This window comes from Maylandia zebra, linkage group LG19, assembly GCF_041146795.1.
Source record: "Maylandia zebra isolate NMK-2024a linkage group LG19, Mzebra_GT3a, whole genome shotgun sequence".
NCBI classification, from domain to species: domain Eukaryota; kingdom Metazoa; phylum Chordata; class Actinopteri; order Cichliformes; family Cichlidae; genus Maylandia; species Maylandia zebra.
The window spans coordinates 26,160,660-26,178,927 of NC_135185.1; the positions used below are offsets into that span (position 1 = coordinate 26,160,660).

Consider the following 18,268-nt stretch of genomic DNA (forward strand, 5'->3'; position numbering starts at 1 on the left):
TGGTGAGTAAACCCAGACAGCTGTAGCTCTCACAGAGATGGCATATCGATTTTATTGTCAATTAAACTGGATGGATCCATAGAGCATTGCAGAACCCCAGAAAATATGTGTGTAAGCCTATTTGTAAGTAAAAGGATCAGTATAGTCTGACATCTTGACTATCTAATTTAGAAGATGTTTTGAGCAAAACTTGAGTAACATTTCTAACAGAAAGATGGTGTCAATTAACACATTTTCAGCTAAATCATTAAACTTAAAAAAATCTGCAAAAACATTTCTTTAAATATCAAAATGACATTAACGCAATTAAATCTTCAGTCTTATTCCAAGTTTATTCTCCAAATGAAAAACTGTCTCAAACATGCAATCTTATGGAGTTGATTTTAGCCTCAGGAGTGCCACCTGCTCATGAGAAGGTGTGTTTGTGTGTTTTCATCATTATATTAATGCCGTATAAGATTATCCATTATGCTGTGTTTGTGGTGAAATTTCAGTCACGTGTTAGCAAAAAATTAAAAAATGTGTCTGTGAAGGTTCTCAGACATCCAGGTCATCGTTGTCTAAGGAGCTTGAAAAGAAAAACGTCTGGACTTCTTTAAGTATTCTTGAAGACGTTTCACCTCTCATCCAAGAAGCTTCTTCAGCTCTAAGCACAGTTGGTGGAGACTCCTAGATTTGAAGCCCTATGGAGTGTCTCTATCTACCTAATTACACGAGCCAAGGTGTGAAAACGGGTGTGGGTCACAATCAGCCAAGGTTTTGGGTGAACCCACTGTGAAACCTAGCCCCACCCTATCATGTGATTTATTGAGGTCGAATGGCCCAGGATGTGAGTGGGCGTTAAGGCGTTTGTTTATATTATTTGTTTATATTTGGCTTTACCTCCCTGAACTTCTGCATTTCGCATATGCACACGAAAGGAAGAGCACTCCTCTTTGCCATTTCATCTGCACACAGAATATGATACCTAATGATTAAGTCTGCAGCTGCATGAAAGGCAGAGCTTGAATGGAAGGGGGGTTGCAAAGCAGCTTGCAGACTTGCAGCTTGCCCTGTGGGAAGGCTAAAGCATCTTTAAAAGGATACATTTGGATACGTTGAAGGCTATCAGCTGAGCTGGACTTTGTGGAATACGTGAATTAACATAAATGCTAATGTGACCCATTTTTTGTGTTACTTGGGAATTAAGACAGGAAATTAATTTGCCATTCCCAAGGTGCAACATTACAACTTGGATTGGGCCACATCAGTTGAACTCAGTTCTGCTTAATATGATTTTTTCTCTTCATAAGCTTAGTGGTGCAAGTGTCTCCAGAAGCACAATTCCCCTTTGGGGTTACATCAGGAGGAGCATCTCTGTGTACAAGCTACCCACTGGGGTGATCACTTGTGGCAAGTGAGCAGCTGAAAGAAGTCAAAGGTAAGCGTCTTCCAGATGATTTTGGACCGCTATGACATTTTGTTTGTATCTAAGTAAAAATTCAAAGTACAAGAAAGCTTGGAAATTCTCTTAAATTATGCTTGTCACATATATCTGTTTGGATCTATTCTATTAGATTGGTTTGGACCTATAAATAAATTTTAAGCATTCAGTCTGCCCTTGTTGTTGTATTTCTGCATTATTAACATGCAAAAATGAATTTTCCCTGTAGAAGCCAAAACACATAGAATTTCATTATTTGAGCTATTATAGTCATATTATGGCTTGAATATCATTAAAAATATTTTTATTATAGCAAGTAACATGTAAAACTACTAATATTTAAACTTTTCTGGTCCTCCTCCTACCCTAAATTGTCTTTTTAAATTTCAAGCAAAAGGAAAATTTTAAGTGAACCTAAAAACTGTTTTTCTACAGTGTATTATGTTACGCTTGTTTGACATTTTTAACTTAGAAGCTTTCAGTCAGCAAATTACAGGCTCTGAGATAATGTGAGCTAACTATTTCCCTGAGCTGCTGAAGTAACGGAAATAGACATCTTTCAAGAAGTAGTCCATCTTGAAACACTGACCACTAATGGCCTGATAGGTTGCTGCTGTGAGAGCAGGGAGTGCAGCTTTCTGTGAAATCAAACATGACCCCTGCAGTCATTTTCATAGCAAGTGACAAATTCTCATGGTTTAAAATTACAGCTTTCATCTGGAGGGCCCAACCCTAGGAATCAGCTCTAATTATACCGACAGCCTGACTGCAGATTAGTTGAAGGAGGAGGGATACAGCAATGAAAAAAATACAAGGCCGGGAGGAAGTGAGGAAAGCAAAAGAGTCAAGACCAGAAAATATTTGAAATCAAGGGCCTGGAAAGAGAGCCAGGAAAACAGACTGAAAACAGACATAAACTTTGGGTGACTGAGGTTAGAAATCATCATGAAAAAAAAAAAAAAACTTGAACAACATTGCAAGGCCTGAAACAACGTGGTGGGTTGTCTCCGCTGCTGGAGAAATGATGTGGAAAACGATAAACAGAAAAAGAGGACAGACTGACAGAGGCGTGTCATTTCCTGAGTGAAAAAAATCTCACACTGATTGCGTTCCCTTTCAAATAATCTCGCCTGTAAATCCAGCAGGATTACCAGTGATACAGCATTAATGTTCTGGGTTGCTTTAATTCCAGTGTAAAGCGAAAACCCAGCAGCATGAAAACTAACAAGAGGATTTAATGAAAGAAGCGACCCGTACCATGAAATGAAGACTGACTTAGAATAACTTCTATCTGTAGAAATGAAAATAGATTTTTTCAGCATAGTTTAACAAACTGCACTGTTACTTCTAACTTCCACTTGGCTGTTTTCATGTTTTGACACTTGAGGAACTGAAATAGAAAGCTAACACAGCACGTAAACTCAAAACAAGACTCATATTGGATCCTGGAGTTGATAAATCAAAGTAGTAAGGAAGAATATCTGAATAAATGTGGACACGTGTCTGTTAGGTCAGCCAATATGTGAAAAAGAAAGTTTTCACAGCTCTCTGTGCAGTAATTGGAAACACTAAGTGCACCACTCGTGCTTCGGAATTAGGAATTAAGAGGTTAAGTAGTAGCATTGTGCTGCTAGTAACATGCACTGTATTTTTTAATCATCAGCAAGTGTGACCACCTCTCTAAAGGCACAAGTTTTTTGCAGCTTGGTAGTTTGGACCATTCAGGTTTGTGCCACAATCTTCACAGGAGTGGATATCAAAGCAAATTTATCCAAAGGTCAGACTGTGTAATACTCAGAGAAACTAAAACAAAACAAATGTTACGTTTGAGACTCTACAGGCCCCAGTTAGTATGTTAAATTTTAAAGGTCATGACGGCACAATTGGAAAGACACTAAAAAAAGCATGGCTTGTTTCCAAACGAAAGCCTCGCCTCTCTAAAAAGAACATGGCAGTATGGACAGGTTAGACTAAAGTGGAGATGTTTGGTCATAATATACTGCACCATGTTTAGCAAAAAATAAACACACCTTATACCGTATAACGATTCTCAAGCACGGCGGCGGAGGGGTGATGATTTGGGCTTGTTTTGCAGCCACAGGACCCAGATTCTTTGCAGTGCCTAAATCAAAAAAGAACTCATCTGTACAGCAAAATATTCTAGAGTCAAATATGAGGAAATCTGTCCAACAGCTAAAGCTTAGCCAAAACTGGGTCACACAACAGGACAATGCCATGCACAAACAAAACAATTAAGGTGCTACAATGTTCGAGTTAAAGTTCAGAGTTCAGGATAATTACGATGCTGTGATGGGATCTCAAGAGAGTGTGCATAATTGAATGACTGCAAACCTCAATGAACTGAAGCAATTTCAAAAGACTGAGAAAGTCATACAGAAAAAGTTATTGGTGCTAAAGGTGGTTCTGCAAGCTACTGATTAATGAGATGTACTTAGCTTATGACAGGACTGTATAGAGTCCTATGAAAACGTTTTTTTTTCTCACAAAATATTTGGGTGAGCGGTCCTGATATATTCGAATATCGAAAACTGCATATTTTCATAAATGACATCCTCAACGGACCACTGTCTTCTGGACTGCTGACAGCGTGTTCACAACTGTTTTCATTATAGGCCATCAGCAGTCCATTTCAGCCTGAAACTGTCTGAGTGCAGTTCATTCAACCTTTTGCTGCACGCTGCGATCAGTGACTTGTTCACTTCTTCTGGACTTAATGAGCGGAAGCACGAACAGAAGTGTAATGTATGTAACCTTCATTGTGTGACCGCCATTTTTGTTTAACTAAACTCAGTATAAGAATGTGAAGCTGTTTCGGTGCTCATGCAATAACATGCAACACTAGCTCTGCACTTCAGCCTCGCTTTTTTTTAAACTATTACTGCAGTAGTATTAATAAAGGTATTATAAGAGTAAGGGTCTTTTAATGATGGCATAAGAGTCCTAGGACCTTGTTTTTTTCCAAGAGTTCTTACAATTCAAGGTTTCTAATAAGGTCTTAAATAATCAGGCCCCATCTTAATGACCTTGTAGTACCATATCACCCTATTAGAGCACTTCGCTCTCACTCTGCAGGCCTACTTGTTGTTCCTAGAGTATTTAAAAGTAGAATGGGAGGGAGAGCCTTCAGTTTTCAGGCCCCTCTTCTGTGGAACCAGCTTCCAGTTTGGATTCGGGAGACAGACACTATCTCTACTTTCAAGATTAGGCTTAAAACTTTCCTCTTTGCTAAAGCATACAGTTAGGGCTGGACCAGGTGACCCTGAATCCTCCCTTAGTTATGCTGCAATAGACATAGGCTGCCGGGGATTCCCATGATGCATTGAGTTTTTCCTTTCCAGTCACCTTTCTCACTCACTATGTGTTAATAGACCTCTCTGCATTGAATCATATCTGTTATTAACCTCTGTCTCTCTTCCACAGCATGTCTTTTATCCTGTCTTCCTTCTCTCACCCCAACCGGTTGCAGCAGATGGCCCCGCCCCTCCCTGAGTCTGGTTCTGCCGGAGGTTTCTTCCTGTTAAAAGGGAGTTTTTCCTTCCCACTGTCGCCAAAGTGCTTGCTCATAGGGGGTCATATGATTGTTGGGTTTTTCTCTGTATCTATGAAGCGCCTTGAGGCGACTTTTGTTGTGATTTGGCGCTATATAAATAAAATTGAATTGAATTAATACTATATACCTTCCTGGCTATGGAACGCCAGGACTGCCATAATGAATTAATTAAATACACCATTAAATAATTAATTAAATGTGGCAATAATTAATTAAAATTGGAATTAATTAATTAAATAAATAGTTATGACACATGTAATTAATTAATTATTGACACATTTAATTAATTATTTATGTATTTCACTTTTTAATTAATTATTGACACATTTAATTAATTATTTAATGATATATTTATTTATTTCATTTTGGCAGTCCTGGCGCCTGGCTCTCGTCATGAAATAATTTTATCTGTCAGCCTCACCCATCAAACTCAGGGGGCGGGGTTAACGCTGCCCATGCAGCTTCTCTAACATTTGATTGGTTGCCGTGCAAAGTAAGTCAAAACAGGTCGATCCTAGAAAATCGATTGCTTGTGTAGACTTGGGGCAGCCAGTTATCCCAGAATGCAGATCAAATCACAAGCAGCAATGGTGGTGGTGTAGTTTTAAAATACCCCGTTTTTCTGTCACCAGCTACACTTTTAACAGTGTTTTAGCCGCGAATGTCGCGACGTATGTCTGGTCAGGTTGTCAACATAGAACATGTTTGCAAAAGTGCTCAGATGTTTTCAGAGATTTCACTAGCTCTGCTAACAGTTAGCATGCAGAGTGCACCGAGGGGGTTACGTTAACCGGTTTGTTTACATATTCCACTCTCCGTGTTCCACATGTTGCATTCGCAGATTCTCATTTTCACCGAACGATCGTCTCTTTCCGCCTGGTCTTGTGTCTCTGTGCTTCTGTAACATAAAGAACGAGCTGACATTTTTCTCACGAAACCAGCGATCAGCTCAACAGACCCTCAGTTTACCTGCATGCATCCTCCTCCTCATCTGTCAGCTGTTTAACACCTGCTGCTAATTCAAGAAACACGCCTAGTTACCTGGTGATAGTCACAGTTTAACTGGGCAGCCGGTGCTCGATATAACGCAATGTCAGCGCATTTTTCTGCACAAGATAAGTAAATATAGTATTTTCCCCGAGCGCAGAGCTGCTGGAGCTTGTTTCCTTACAGAGCACTTTATAGGCGAACAGCTTTATCAGCGGCTGATGTCCAATCACCGGCACACAGCTTTGAAACCTCAGCTGAGTTTTAGCTCTCAGTGGTTAAACGCTGGACTTCATTCAATCAGGTTCTGTCTGTCGGGTCACGTTTACTTCGCTGTTTTATTTACAACTGAGCAAATCGGTTTGGCTGAGGTTAAAGTTACGTTTCATAACTGCATAGTTTCACAGACGTTTAATGGTTCACTGGCACATGTGTTAGACTGAACTATCATCTAAATATCATCTGTTTTTTAATAGTTATTCAACTGTATTCTAAGCACCAGCTGTCTGTTAGAATGTGATTTTTTTTCTCTCTCTGTTGGCAGAGGTATAAAAATGCGCAGGAAAATCTGACATGCATGGCGAACTTCACCGACGATATTTAGGGAGGAATAAACACACATCAAACATAAATGAACCATTTGTCTGTCTCCATAATTGAGAGAATTTTCTCTTCTTATGTCAACACTCTCTCTCTTTTTTTTTTCTTTTTTTTTGCTTTTTCGGTCATGTTATGTTTACCTGTCAAAGGCTTGTTACAAACTATGAAACACATTGTGCAGACTTCTGGATGTTAGAAGAAAACTAATACTGCTCATGAATGAGACTAAAGGCAGGAAGGTGTCCTTTAAAACTAAACATGTTAATAGGACCTCCCTGTTTATATCATAGTTTATGATATAGCACGTGTATTTCAGTAATAGCCTGCTGAGGCCACTATACGTGCTGGCCTCATATCAAATGTGAAGGCAGACTGAGTCTATGTTTGACGTTTTTTATATCTAATCTTCCTTTTCAAACATTTAAACAGCAGCGAGTCTGCAGCTGAGGGAATACAAATTCAAATTGTCGGAACAGGTTTGCTCGTTTCTTGGATTCATTTGGTGATTTATTAAATGTATAACTGTTATTCTAATCTGCTGCTGAGTCTCTTACACTTTTCTTTATGCTGTATATTTTCACGTCTCTGGAATAGTTGGCAGTTAGATAGTCAGCTGGGAAACTTTGTGTTAACTCATGGAGCTGAGGATATCGTGGATATGCTGACCTCGCTGCGTGGTGTACAGAGCGAGGTCAGCATGATTAATATTCACAATAAAAATATTAGCCGAACATCATGAAGTCTGTATGTGTTTCATAGTGTCGAACAACCTTTGTACAGTTAAAGCCAGCAGTTACTACATGACGGAAACACCAACTTTATCTCTTTTATGCGTTTATACACAGGTCACGCTGATTACTGAACAAAAACCCAAAGATCAGATGTTAAACAGATTTATTTGCTCTCTCTCCTCCTTAAACATGTTTTTAATTGTGTGGATGCCTTAATAGGCATCCACACTATTGAGATCCTGTTTCTCTTTCTTCTTTATTATTCCGGGTGTTTCCGTACACTTTTTGCCGTGGATCTACTTCCACAATTTTTGTGCTATTTTCACCGTTCAAACTCTAAACTGTTCTGCTCTTTCTGCTAATGCCGGCTATGACTTTTGGTGTTTATTACTATTATACTTTTTAAAATATTACACTTTTTTCCTTTAATTTGTCCCATTGAAATGAATGGGAAACTTCCACAATTCTGCTAAAACTTTCTTGTCTTTGAAACTTAACTACTGCCTCATACTTTCACCTAGAAACTTCATTCAAACTTTAAAATGTTCTCAAATGATTTGGCTATTCCTGTATGATTCAGCTTTTTCAGATCTTCTACCGTTTTAATCTTATCCCTCTTTGAGTTTTCAGTTGCAAAATTGTGATTTTTCAGAAAATACATGCGTTGCTATGGTTGCTATGCAATTAACTCAGAGGGGACAGTGAAACTGTTTGAATTTTCTCATCATGTCCAAACAACTTCTTGCTACTCGCTCAATTTCCACTCAAGCCCCACACATTATACATCAAAACGTAGGTATTTTTGCTGGCTTTCAGAAAATGTCACTATCATTGTTGTGGGACTTATAGATTTTTTGCAAATCTCCTCAGAGTAACACAAAGTCAGAAAACTCTCCATATAAACTCAATGGAGAGTTTGTTCAAAATCACCGCTGGATTTCTCTAATGAGAGGCATTTTCAAATTGTCATATCTCCTTAACGAAGCGAAGTTAAGACATGAGGCTTGTCCCGATATATCTTCAGACACTCCTGATGCTCACAATTCAAGAATTATTTTCTCACCTATTACCGTTCTGAGATGAGTTAGACTTGATTGAGGGGTGGAAATTTGTCCCTCGCTCAGATTTCATCAGATTTCAATCTCTGGAAATGAACCACTTTTTTCTCTCGTCATATCTTTTTGATGGATTTCCACAGAGCCCTGAAAATTTCCATGACTGTTCACCAAAGCCTGCTGTTTCTTACGGTGAAAGAATGATTTTGATGCTCCATATAGATTTAGAGTTACCAAAGGTTGTTTGAGAGCAAGTAAGGCAGTTTTTGCTTCGCCTCTACACAGTTACAGTGTATTACAAGTCATATATCTTTAATAATTTATATTTTATCTCTGAATTATGAAGACCTGAAGATTCCCCCATCTCTTCTGAACAAAACGATGTCTGAATGACCGTTCTAGCCTCTACGGTTAGGGAATTATGGCCATTTGTTCGAGGGGAATCCTGAATGTCAGAAATACACTGAAGAAAACTCACACCTCTCTCTGTGCCTGCGTGTGTAAGGGCTGACTACAGCAGGTGCAGCTAATTTAACTGACCTACATATACCAAGCCCAGACTCTCAACAGCTCCTGTTCCCTTTACAGTCTGTGTATGTGTGTCTGTGTATCAATATTTCTCCTATGTTTAGGTATTACTCCTCAATCATAGTATTTCTGCTAAAGCAAAGTACTTCTACTACATCTTAGTACTTCTGCTAAATCATAGTATTTCTGCCAATTCATAGTATTTTTGCAAAATCATGGTATTTGTGCAAAATCATGGTTTTGGGGCCAAACATTTCTGTTATTTTATAATATATGTGCTGAATATATTATATGTGCCAAATCATAGTATTTATCCCAAATTATAGTATTTATGCCAAATTACAGTATTTCTGCTAAACCAGAGTATTCCTGCCAAATCATAGTATTTGTACTGAAACATGGTACTTCTGCCCAATCATAGTATTTGTACTAAATCATAGTACTTGTGCCAAATCATAGTATTTATACCCAATCATAGTATTTCTGCTAAATCATAGCATTTGTGCCAAATCATGGTATTTGTGCAAAAACATAGTATGTCTGCAAAACCATAGTATATCTGTTATGTTATAGTATTACTACTAAGGCATAGTATTTCTGCCAAATCATAGTGTGTGTGCCAAATCGCAGTATTTATACCAAATCACAGTATTTGTGGTAAAACATAGTATTTCTGCCATATTGTGGTATTTGTGCAAGAACATTGAACTGTTATGTTATAGTATTACTACTAAGTCATAGTATTTCTGCATTGTTATAGTATTTGTACTAAAACGTAGTATCTCTGCCAAGTCATAGAATTACTGCAATTTCATAGTTTTTTTTAGGAAATCTGTTATGTTATAGTATTACTACTAAGTCATAGTATTTCTGCCAAATCATAGTATTTGTGCCAAAGCATCGTATTTGTATGGAGTCATAGTATTTCTTCTAAATCATAGTATTTCAATCAAATCTCAGTAGTTGTTGTTAAAACGCAGTATTATTGCCAAATCATAGTATTTGTACCCAATCATAGTATTTCTGCTAAATCATAGCATTTGTGCCAAATCATGGTATTTGTGCAAAAACATAGTATGTCTGCAAAACCATAGTATATCTCTTATGTTATAGTATTACTACTAAGGCATAGTATTTCTGCCAAATCATAGTATTTGTACTAAATCATAGTACTTGTGCCAAATCATAGTATTTGTTGCACATCATAGTATTGGAACCAAAACATAGTATTTGTCCCAAAGTATCGTATTTGTATGGAGTAATAGTATTTCTTCTAAATCATAGTATTTCAATTAAATCTCAGTAGTTGTGTTAAAATGCAGTATTATTGCCAAATCATAGTATTTGTACCCAATCATAGTATTTTTGCCAAATCGTGGTATTTGTGCCCAAATAATAATTCTGTTATGTTATAGTATTACTACTAAGTTGTAGAATATCTGTTATGTTATAGTGTATCTGCGGAATATAGTATGTGTGCCAAATCATAGTATTTATACCAAATCACAGTATTTGTGCTAAAACATAGTATTTCTGCCATATTGTGGTATTTGTGCAAGAACATTGAACTGTTATGTTATAGTATTACTACTAAGTCATAGTATTTCTGCGTTGTTATAGTATTTGTGCTAAAACGTAGTATCTCTGCCAAGTCATAGAATTACTGCAATTTAATAGTTTTTTTTAGGAAATCTGTTATGTTATAGTATTACTACTCAGTCATAGTATTTCTGCCAAATCATAGTATTTGTGTGAATTTGTATACTGTAATATCACTGTATTATGTAGTGGCTAAGTAGGGGCTGTTTACTAAGTGCATCAGTGTAAATAGGTCATCTCTTGTGTTGGAGTGCCCTCTTGTGGCGCCTTTTGGGTAGTGCCTTAGTAAACGGGAACCCTGTAAAAAGTGGCATCAGACTGATTTGTAGTGGAGGAATTTGTTACCAGTTTTCTTAATCTTTAATCTGTATGCATGTTGTAATGCATACCCTGTTCTTAATCATAGAAACCACACCATATCACCTCTCCACATCCTCCTACTGTATGCCATACCTCCCTGTACCATCCATCTGACCGCAATAAACTCCACCTCGTGGTAATCTAATCCCTGGATGTCAGCCTCTCCTTCTGACCGAGGATAGTTATAGTATTTGAGCCAAATCATAGTATTTGTGCTAAAACATAGTATTTCTTCCAAATCATAGTATTTGTGCCAAAGTATAGTATTTCTTCCAAATCATAGTATAACTGCATAATAAAGGTTCTTGAGCCACATCAGTGTTTGTGCCAAATCTTAGTATTTCTTCTAAATCCTAGTAATTCTGCTCAATGATAGAATTTCTGCTATGCTTTAGTACTTTTTTCCTAGATTGTAGTACTTCTGCTAAGTCAAAGTATTTTATGTAAATCATAGTATTTCTACCAAGTCCCAATGTTTCTGCTAAATCATAAATAATGTTTTAGTACAAATTGTATGATTTGGTGGAACTTTCTGTGTTCCAGCACAAATGCTATGATTTGGCAGGAAAAAAATATTATTTAGCATAAATACTAAGTTTTAGCAGAAATGCTATGTTTAAACTTTAAAAAATTCTGCTATTTCTGCTGATGTGTGTTATGACTTTTGACCATTGAAATGAATGGAACACATTATCAATGTGGTCACTGATTTTGCATGATGGGCTGAGCTGTGTTTTACCTCAGTGAGATAAGCATCCGTTCTCAGACTGGGAGGCCTGGGTTCAAATCCAGCTTATGGCAACATTTCTTTCACTTAACAGTTAAACTTTTTTTAAACTCTTTTCAACACAAATTTCATTTTTTTCACCCCTTTTCAGCAAAATTTTCAGTTTTTTTAACCCCTTTTCAGCACAAATCCAAACTTTTTCAGCTCTTTTTCAGCAAAAACCTCTTTTCAGCAGAATTCTGCTCAGTCACCTCTTTTCAGCAGAAATTCTGCTGATTGAACTCTTTTCAGCAGAATTTTCACCCCCTTTTTTTTGCCCAAATTCTGCTAGCACAATTGTCAATCTCTCCACCTTTTCTTGGTGAGAAAGTGTTTGGCTCAGTGAGCTAAATAGCTGCCCTTTGACCAGGAGGGCCAGGTTCGAATCCTGCTCAGGGCATCTTTTTTTTTTTTTTTTTTTGTTTCAACTTTTTCAGCTTTTTTCAGCAGATATCTTCAGCCGTTAAGGCATCCACACTGCATTTTCGCAGGAAATGCAAATTTTTCTAGTGTTAGTTATAATTCAGAATTGGCGACTGAAACACGTAGGACACATAAGAACTTCAGGAAATAAAACACCGATAAATATAACCTCAGTAAAAGAAGTCAGCGGGGGTTACTACAGCTGTGTACCGGGGCCTGCGCTTTGTCGGTGGGATTGCTTGCGAGGCGAGCGGGTCTATCCCACGCTTTGCCGTGAGACTGGGCAGACATCTCCGAAATCATCGAAACACTTTTGCAAAGAGGCTGTATCTTGACAAACCGACCAGACACATGAAGATTAAACCACTACATTCTCGGCTAAAAAAATATTAAAACGGTATTTGGTGACACACAAACAGGGTTTTTCAAAGCTCAGTTCTGTTAGCTTCCACATGCCGGTTGTTGTGTGCTAGAAACAATGGCCACCAGGCCAAAGCAATGGTTTTGACTCGATCAGCGTTAACCCCGCCCCCTGAGTTTGATGGGTGAGGCTGACAGATAAAATTATTTCATGATGAGAGCCAGGCGCCAGGACTGCCAAAATGAAATAAATAAATATATCATTAAATAATTAATTAAATGTGTCAATAATTAATTAAAATGTGAAATACACAAATAATTAATTAAATGTATCAATAATTAATTAATTAAATGTGTCAATAATTAATTAAAATGTGAAATACATAAATAATTAATTAAATGTGTCAATAATTAATTAATTACATGTGTCATAACTATTTATTTAATTAATTCCAATTTTAATTAATTATTGCCACATTTAATTAATTATTTAATGGTGTATTTAATTAATTCATTATGGCAGTCCTGGCGTTCCACACCTGGCAAATCACAGAACTCAAATATGAAATGATTCAATTCTACTCTTTAGCTTGAATGGCGACTGTGAGCTGGCACGTTTTATCTAACAAAGTCTGCTCATTTTTCTTCTTAGAGATCAACACCTGATTTTGACTTGTGGGTCTGTTTCTTTAAACTTTTCACAGCTTTTAAAAACATAGTCTGTAGTTAAAATACTGCAGCAGCTAACTCACCACCTTACATTGTTGTCTTATTTACTGCAAAACAATCAGACAATGTGATCTCTCAAACCAATCAGCTGCTTTGCTAAATCAGTCAGTTTGTCTGAGTAATTTTTTCCATCAGATAAAAATGTTTCCTATAACACCTCTATGACACTTACTGTGCTTACAACATGCTGACTCACTTTGCATATTTATGTATCTGATGACAGTTCCTACAGCTTTCCCAACTGATCTGTTCTCTGTTTTGTGTTACTAATAAAATATAATTAAACTAATAGTTTAATTATATGTAATATTTCACTTTTGAGTGGTTCGCTGGTAATTCAGCAATAATATATAGCTGATATTAAATATCTGCTAAATATAGCCTATATTTGTGCATGTGTGTGCATGCGTGTGTTTTTTAATAACATTTCCACCCTAATGTAATGGAGCCCTCTTTGACAAGCAGCACTCCCCGTTTCTGTCATCAAGACTGCTGTGATGGCCTTTCCACCGATCACAGCTGAAATTTAATTTTATTATTACGAGATTTAATGCTTCACTAAAATCTCTCCCCATAAGTTTTGTTTGTCTCAAGTCTTATACCTGTCATATTACTCACATATTTTATCTAGCCTTGTATTATTTATTTTTCTTGTTGTTTTCTTTTTTTAACAGGCACCATGATGGTGTGGTGGTTAGTACAGTCACCCAGTACCAAACTGCATACCAGTTTGAATCCAGTCCGGGGCCTTCTGTGTAAAATGGCCTGCATTTGTATAGCGCTTTACTCAGTCCCTAAGGACCCCAAAGTGCTTTACACTACATTCAGTCATTCACCCATTCACACACACATTCACACACTGGTGATGGCAAGCTACATTGTAGCCACAGCTGCCCAGTGTAGTGCTTACATGTTCTCCCACTGTCTGAGTGGGCTCTCTCTGGGTAATCTAACCCCAATGCATGTGGGGTTAGATTGGCTGTAGGTGTAAATGTGATTATGAAAGGTTGTCTATCTCTGTGTTAACCATGTAACAAATTGGTGACACGTGTAGTACGTATCCAGTCTCTCACACTATGACAGGTGTCATAGTGTCACCCCACAGCCCTGAGTCAGTTAATGTGTTCTGTAAAACACCTTTGTAACTATTTTTTGAAAAGTGCTATACAATTAAAGCTTTATCATTGTGTTACTATAGTTTTTATTTCTGCTATTGTCGGCTTTTGATAATCAAAGACAATAAAGCACTGTGCAGCCTTGTGATTGACAAGTTGCTACATTCGCAGTAAGGTACTCCGCTCTCCTTTTATATACAGTCGATGGACTCACACAGTGACAAATTCATTATGCTTAGAGCATTAATGCATTGGTCTGTAAGTTATGCTCCACTGAGACCTGCTATCAGACTGACTGATCGTGTCTCACAGTGCTTGGGAAATACATTCTATCTGCCAGTAGTTAGCTCTCCTTTATGTCAGAAGTTGAGCTACTTAATGACTAAGGCATGAGGGCTCATCCTGAGATGAGATGGATGAGTGATAGCACAGACAGTCAGTAGCAGTCATTACATTGGCACTGACAGTTCTTTGGTAGAGAAGCAATAATCAAATGAACATAGCTTCCCCTGACATTTGCAGGAGTTTTAGCAAAAATATGTTCTCAGGATGGAGTGCTTTAGAGCCAAATGGTGAACTCTTCTTCACAGACACTGCTTGCTGCACCATCTGCTTAGCTGTAATCCTGCTAGTCAGCCAGCACTTGTGCTGCACAGTACAGTGGACTGCAGAACAAACTATGTAAGGATGACACTATGCTTCCAGTGTTTTTGTGTCTTGGAAAAGTACATGTTGGGACAATAAAGTTTGCATTATATTACATACTAAAAGTGTGAACCATAGCTCTATAGTTCTCAAATGTTCAGCTCTGGGAAGCAGCTGAAGTAGTTACCTTCAGGTGGTTACTCACATGCACTGGAAGACTCAGTCATTTACTTCATTACTGTGCTTTGCTGTCCATATCTTTTGGTAATCCCTGTGCCAGAAAGAAGAAGCTGAGAGAAATAAGCTGTTGGCGTCTCACTGGGTTCCTCTCTACTGACTTTCATTTCATTATATAATCCTAGATTTTACAGTTAAACATTTAATAAGGCTTGTCTCTCTTAGTTACCATTACTACACCTTTACATTCTTTCACAGCAAATATAAAGTTAACACTGAAAGTGGTGGACCATTCACCTCGTGATCTCAGAGGTAGACAAAGACAGAGTTCTCATTTGTATCCAGTGGTCATATCAAATGACATGTACTGGTTTCATCAGCTCTAGCTTTAGCTAGTGATGCTCCAAGAGCTTGATAAAAATGTGCATGGATGATTTTTAAGCTAACACATAATTATACAGTAACACGGATGGCTGCATATGAGATGTTTTGCTAAAGTTTAAAGCCAAAGCAGATGCCCATCCCGCTCTTCTATCCTGTGTTATACATGAAAAGACAATATTCATCAAAATGCCACTATAAGCTAAAAAAAGGGGGCATATTTACTTCCCACAATAAATATTCAACCTGAAACTGACACACAAAACAAACAACGTTCACTTAAGTCCTCATACCTCACAATATATTATAGCTCAATATTTTATAGGTGAAAAATTAATGTGACTCCAACAAGTGAGGCATAAAGCAGCCAGTGATTCATGAATTTCTATATTCTCTAAATTTAAGAGGAGATTAAACATCTGCACTCGTGCAACATGAACTGATAAACCAGAATTTTATATAATGCCTAAAAAACTGCAAATGAGTGGTCTGTGCCCGTCTGTGCTCGTCTCCTGCCTGAAATAATAGGAGAAAAATCTTTTATCACAATACGGTAAAGCTACTCATTTAAAAATATAATAATCTTCAATTTTTTCTGTTTTTCTATTCAGTGTTATTAAGCAATGCCTAGTTATAAATAGATGGTGGATTCAGTTCTTCATCTTCAGTCACACCCTGATAGTTAAGGTGTATGTGCACCGATGAGTCTGTGTGTGTCTCCTGGTGTGTGTGTGTGTCACATTTCTGCTTGACTGTGAGGGGATGGGGGAGAAAATGGTGTGAGGGTGAACGTGAGAGTGGAAACTCCACATGTGTGAGAGTGTCTCTCTGTGGTGAAATGGGGCTACATTCTGTGCTGAAAGACACATTTCATCAGAACGCTGTGGTGGTGAATCTCTTTCATTTTGTTTATCATCTCTCACATCAGTGTTCTAATAAAGGGGGGGGGGGGACTGCAACAGAGCACACAGGTCTATTTTTCCAACTTGAAATTGACTAATTGACTTTGCTGCTCACTAATCCACCTTAACAGTTGTTGAGGCGGAAATTAATTTAAATGTCGTGCTCAAACCTTCTACAGATACCAAAGTACAACATGTTTTCAAATGTGTCCCCCCACTGCAGCGTATGCTCTGTAATACATGAGATCTGTAGGTTTGAGCCTCGTACTTAAGAAGCTTTAAAGAGCGTTCTACATAAATAAATAAATGAAGTCAGGTCCAGCAAATAAATGCTACCATTGTTTAAAAAGAATAACTCTGCAACATCAATGATATTTATTAGGGAGCTAAAAGGTCTTTGGGGTTTTCTTGATTTCCCTGAACAAAACTGTGTTTTTTGCCTTTAAACGCTGCAACAACCTTCAGCTGAGACCGACAAGATCAGGCTTACTCGCCCTGTGAATCCGTTTTTGGCACACTGGAGCTTCATGCAGGTTCATGCAGGTTCATGCAGGTTTTCTACATGTGCGTTTTGTTTTTTGTTCTTTTCTCATCTCACATCTCTTACGTCTTATCGCTCATGTTAAGATCGCATTGGTTTCTCAAAGGGACTTCTATATTTAGTCTATAGCATATTGTTGCCTTATTGTAGCCTACTTTAAATTTCTTCATTTCCTACCGTGTCGCTTAAAATAATCCTAAAGGGACGTAAACTGCGCCAGTGACCTTATCACACTTCGTCGTATCTTTTGTATATATTATTTTAGAATTCTCCGCTGAGCGGTTTAATTTTTATTGCGTACCCCCTTTTACTTGTGTCTTTGTGTTAGTTCTTTTTGTACTTAGAAACATAAACTTTACTAGATGTCTTTGAATCATCGGCTCTGCGCACTCAGATCCATGCGTATTGGTAACAAACAGTCACCGGTCTACCCAGAGGTTAAGAAAGAAAGAAAGAAAGAAAGAAAGAAAGAAAGAAAGAAAGAAAGAAAGAAAGAAAGAAAGACAACAAAACGTACCGTGGATGTTCTTCGTCTGTTGATATTCAGTCTTTCGTTTTTGGAGAAAAGAATAAAAGCTATCCCGGAATGTCTTTGGAGGCGTCCTTTATTTACGCACGTCCAGTACAAACAGTCGGAACTCAGACTGGTTATACTAAAAGTGCATCTGCTTCTGTAGATGTTGCTGCTGTGCGCGCTGAGGGTCCTTCAACTCTTATCTGAAAGGCAGATCCTTCGTGTGGGTATAAACACAGTTAAGGCGGTCGTGTGGTCAGCGTTCAAATCTGATATTTGACACTTTCTCACACTTTCAACGACTTCTTCACAGTCACTGGCAAAGCTGCTCTCTTTTTTTTATTACCAGAGTTAAATCCCCACTATGTCTGAAAAGTGTGAAAACTGCTGTACCGGCGAACCTTCGTTGTATGCGCAAGGATGCAGATCGTTGTGGGGTGTCTCCAGTAATTATTAACCCTCCCGGTGGAAGACACGGGGACTTCCTGGATCTGATGCGAACGATTCTCCACCGGGAAGATTAGAGAAACGTCAACAAGTTGCATTCAAACCTGCGTTTTAAGAAGGTTTAGTTGAGACTGGCTGCATGGCTGCACTGAGAGCGAATTTACCCGCTGCAAGCACAGGCGCGTTTCCAAGTAATTCATTAGACGGTCCGCCCCGTTAGTGTTACAGCATTGGCTAGAGGTGCTCCAGACCGGGTGTAGGGTCCAAGACGGCATCACAGAGTAAACAATATTACTTTGGAGAAAATAAAGAGAAAATCCACATATGGGCTAAATTAAAGACTCACATTTCCACCAAGCTCTTTAAGGACTAAAATTGTAAGAGCATTCTTATATGCTGGCATTCCAGTTGCAT

General features: G+C 38.0%; 1 protein-coding gene across 1 annotated transcript in view; it reads right to left on the minus strand.

The window, feature by feature from the left end:
* Window positions 1-17,989, minus strand: part of htr1d (5-hydroxytryptamine (serotonin) receptor 1D, G protein-coupled) — a 34,135-nt gene extending 16,146 nt beyond the window's left edge. The window contains exon 1 of the mRNA XM_004540460.4: window positions 17,411-17,989. The gene's annotated coding sequence lies outside the window, so the exon portion shown is untranslated. The remainder of the gene's footprint in view (window positions 1-17,410) is intronic.
* Between the last annotated feature and the right edge of the window lie 279 nt (window positions 17,990-18,268).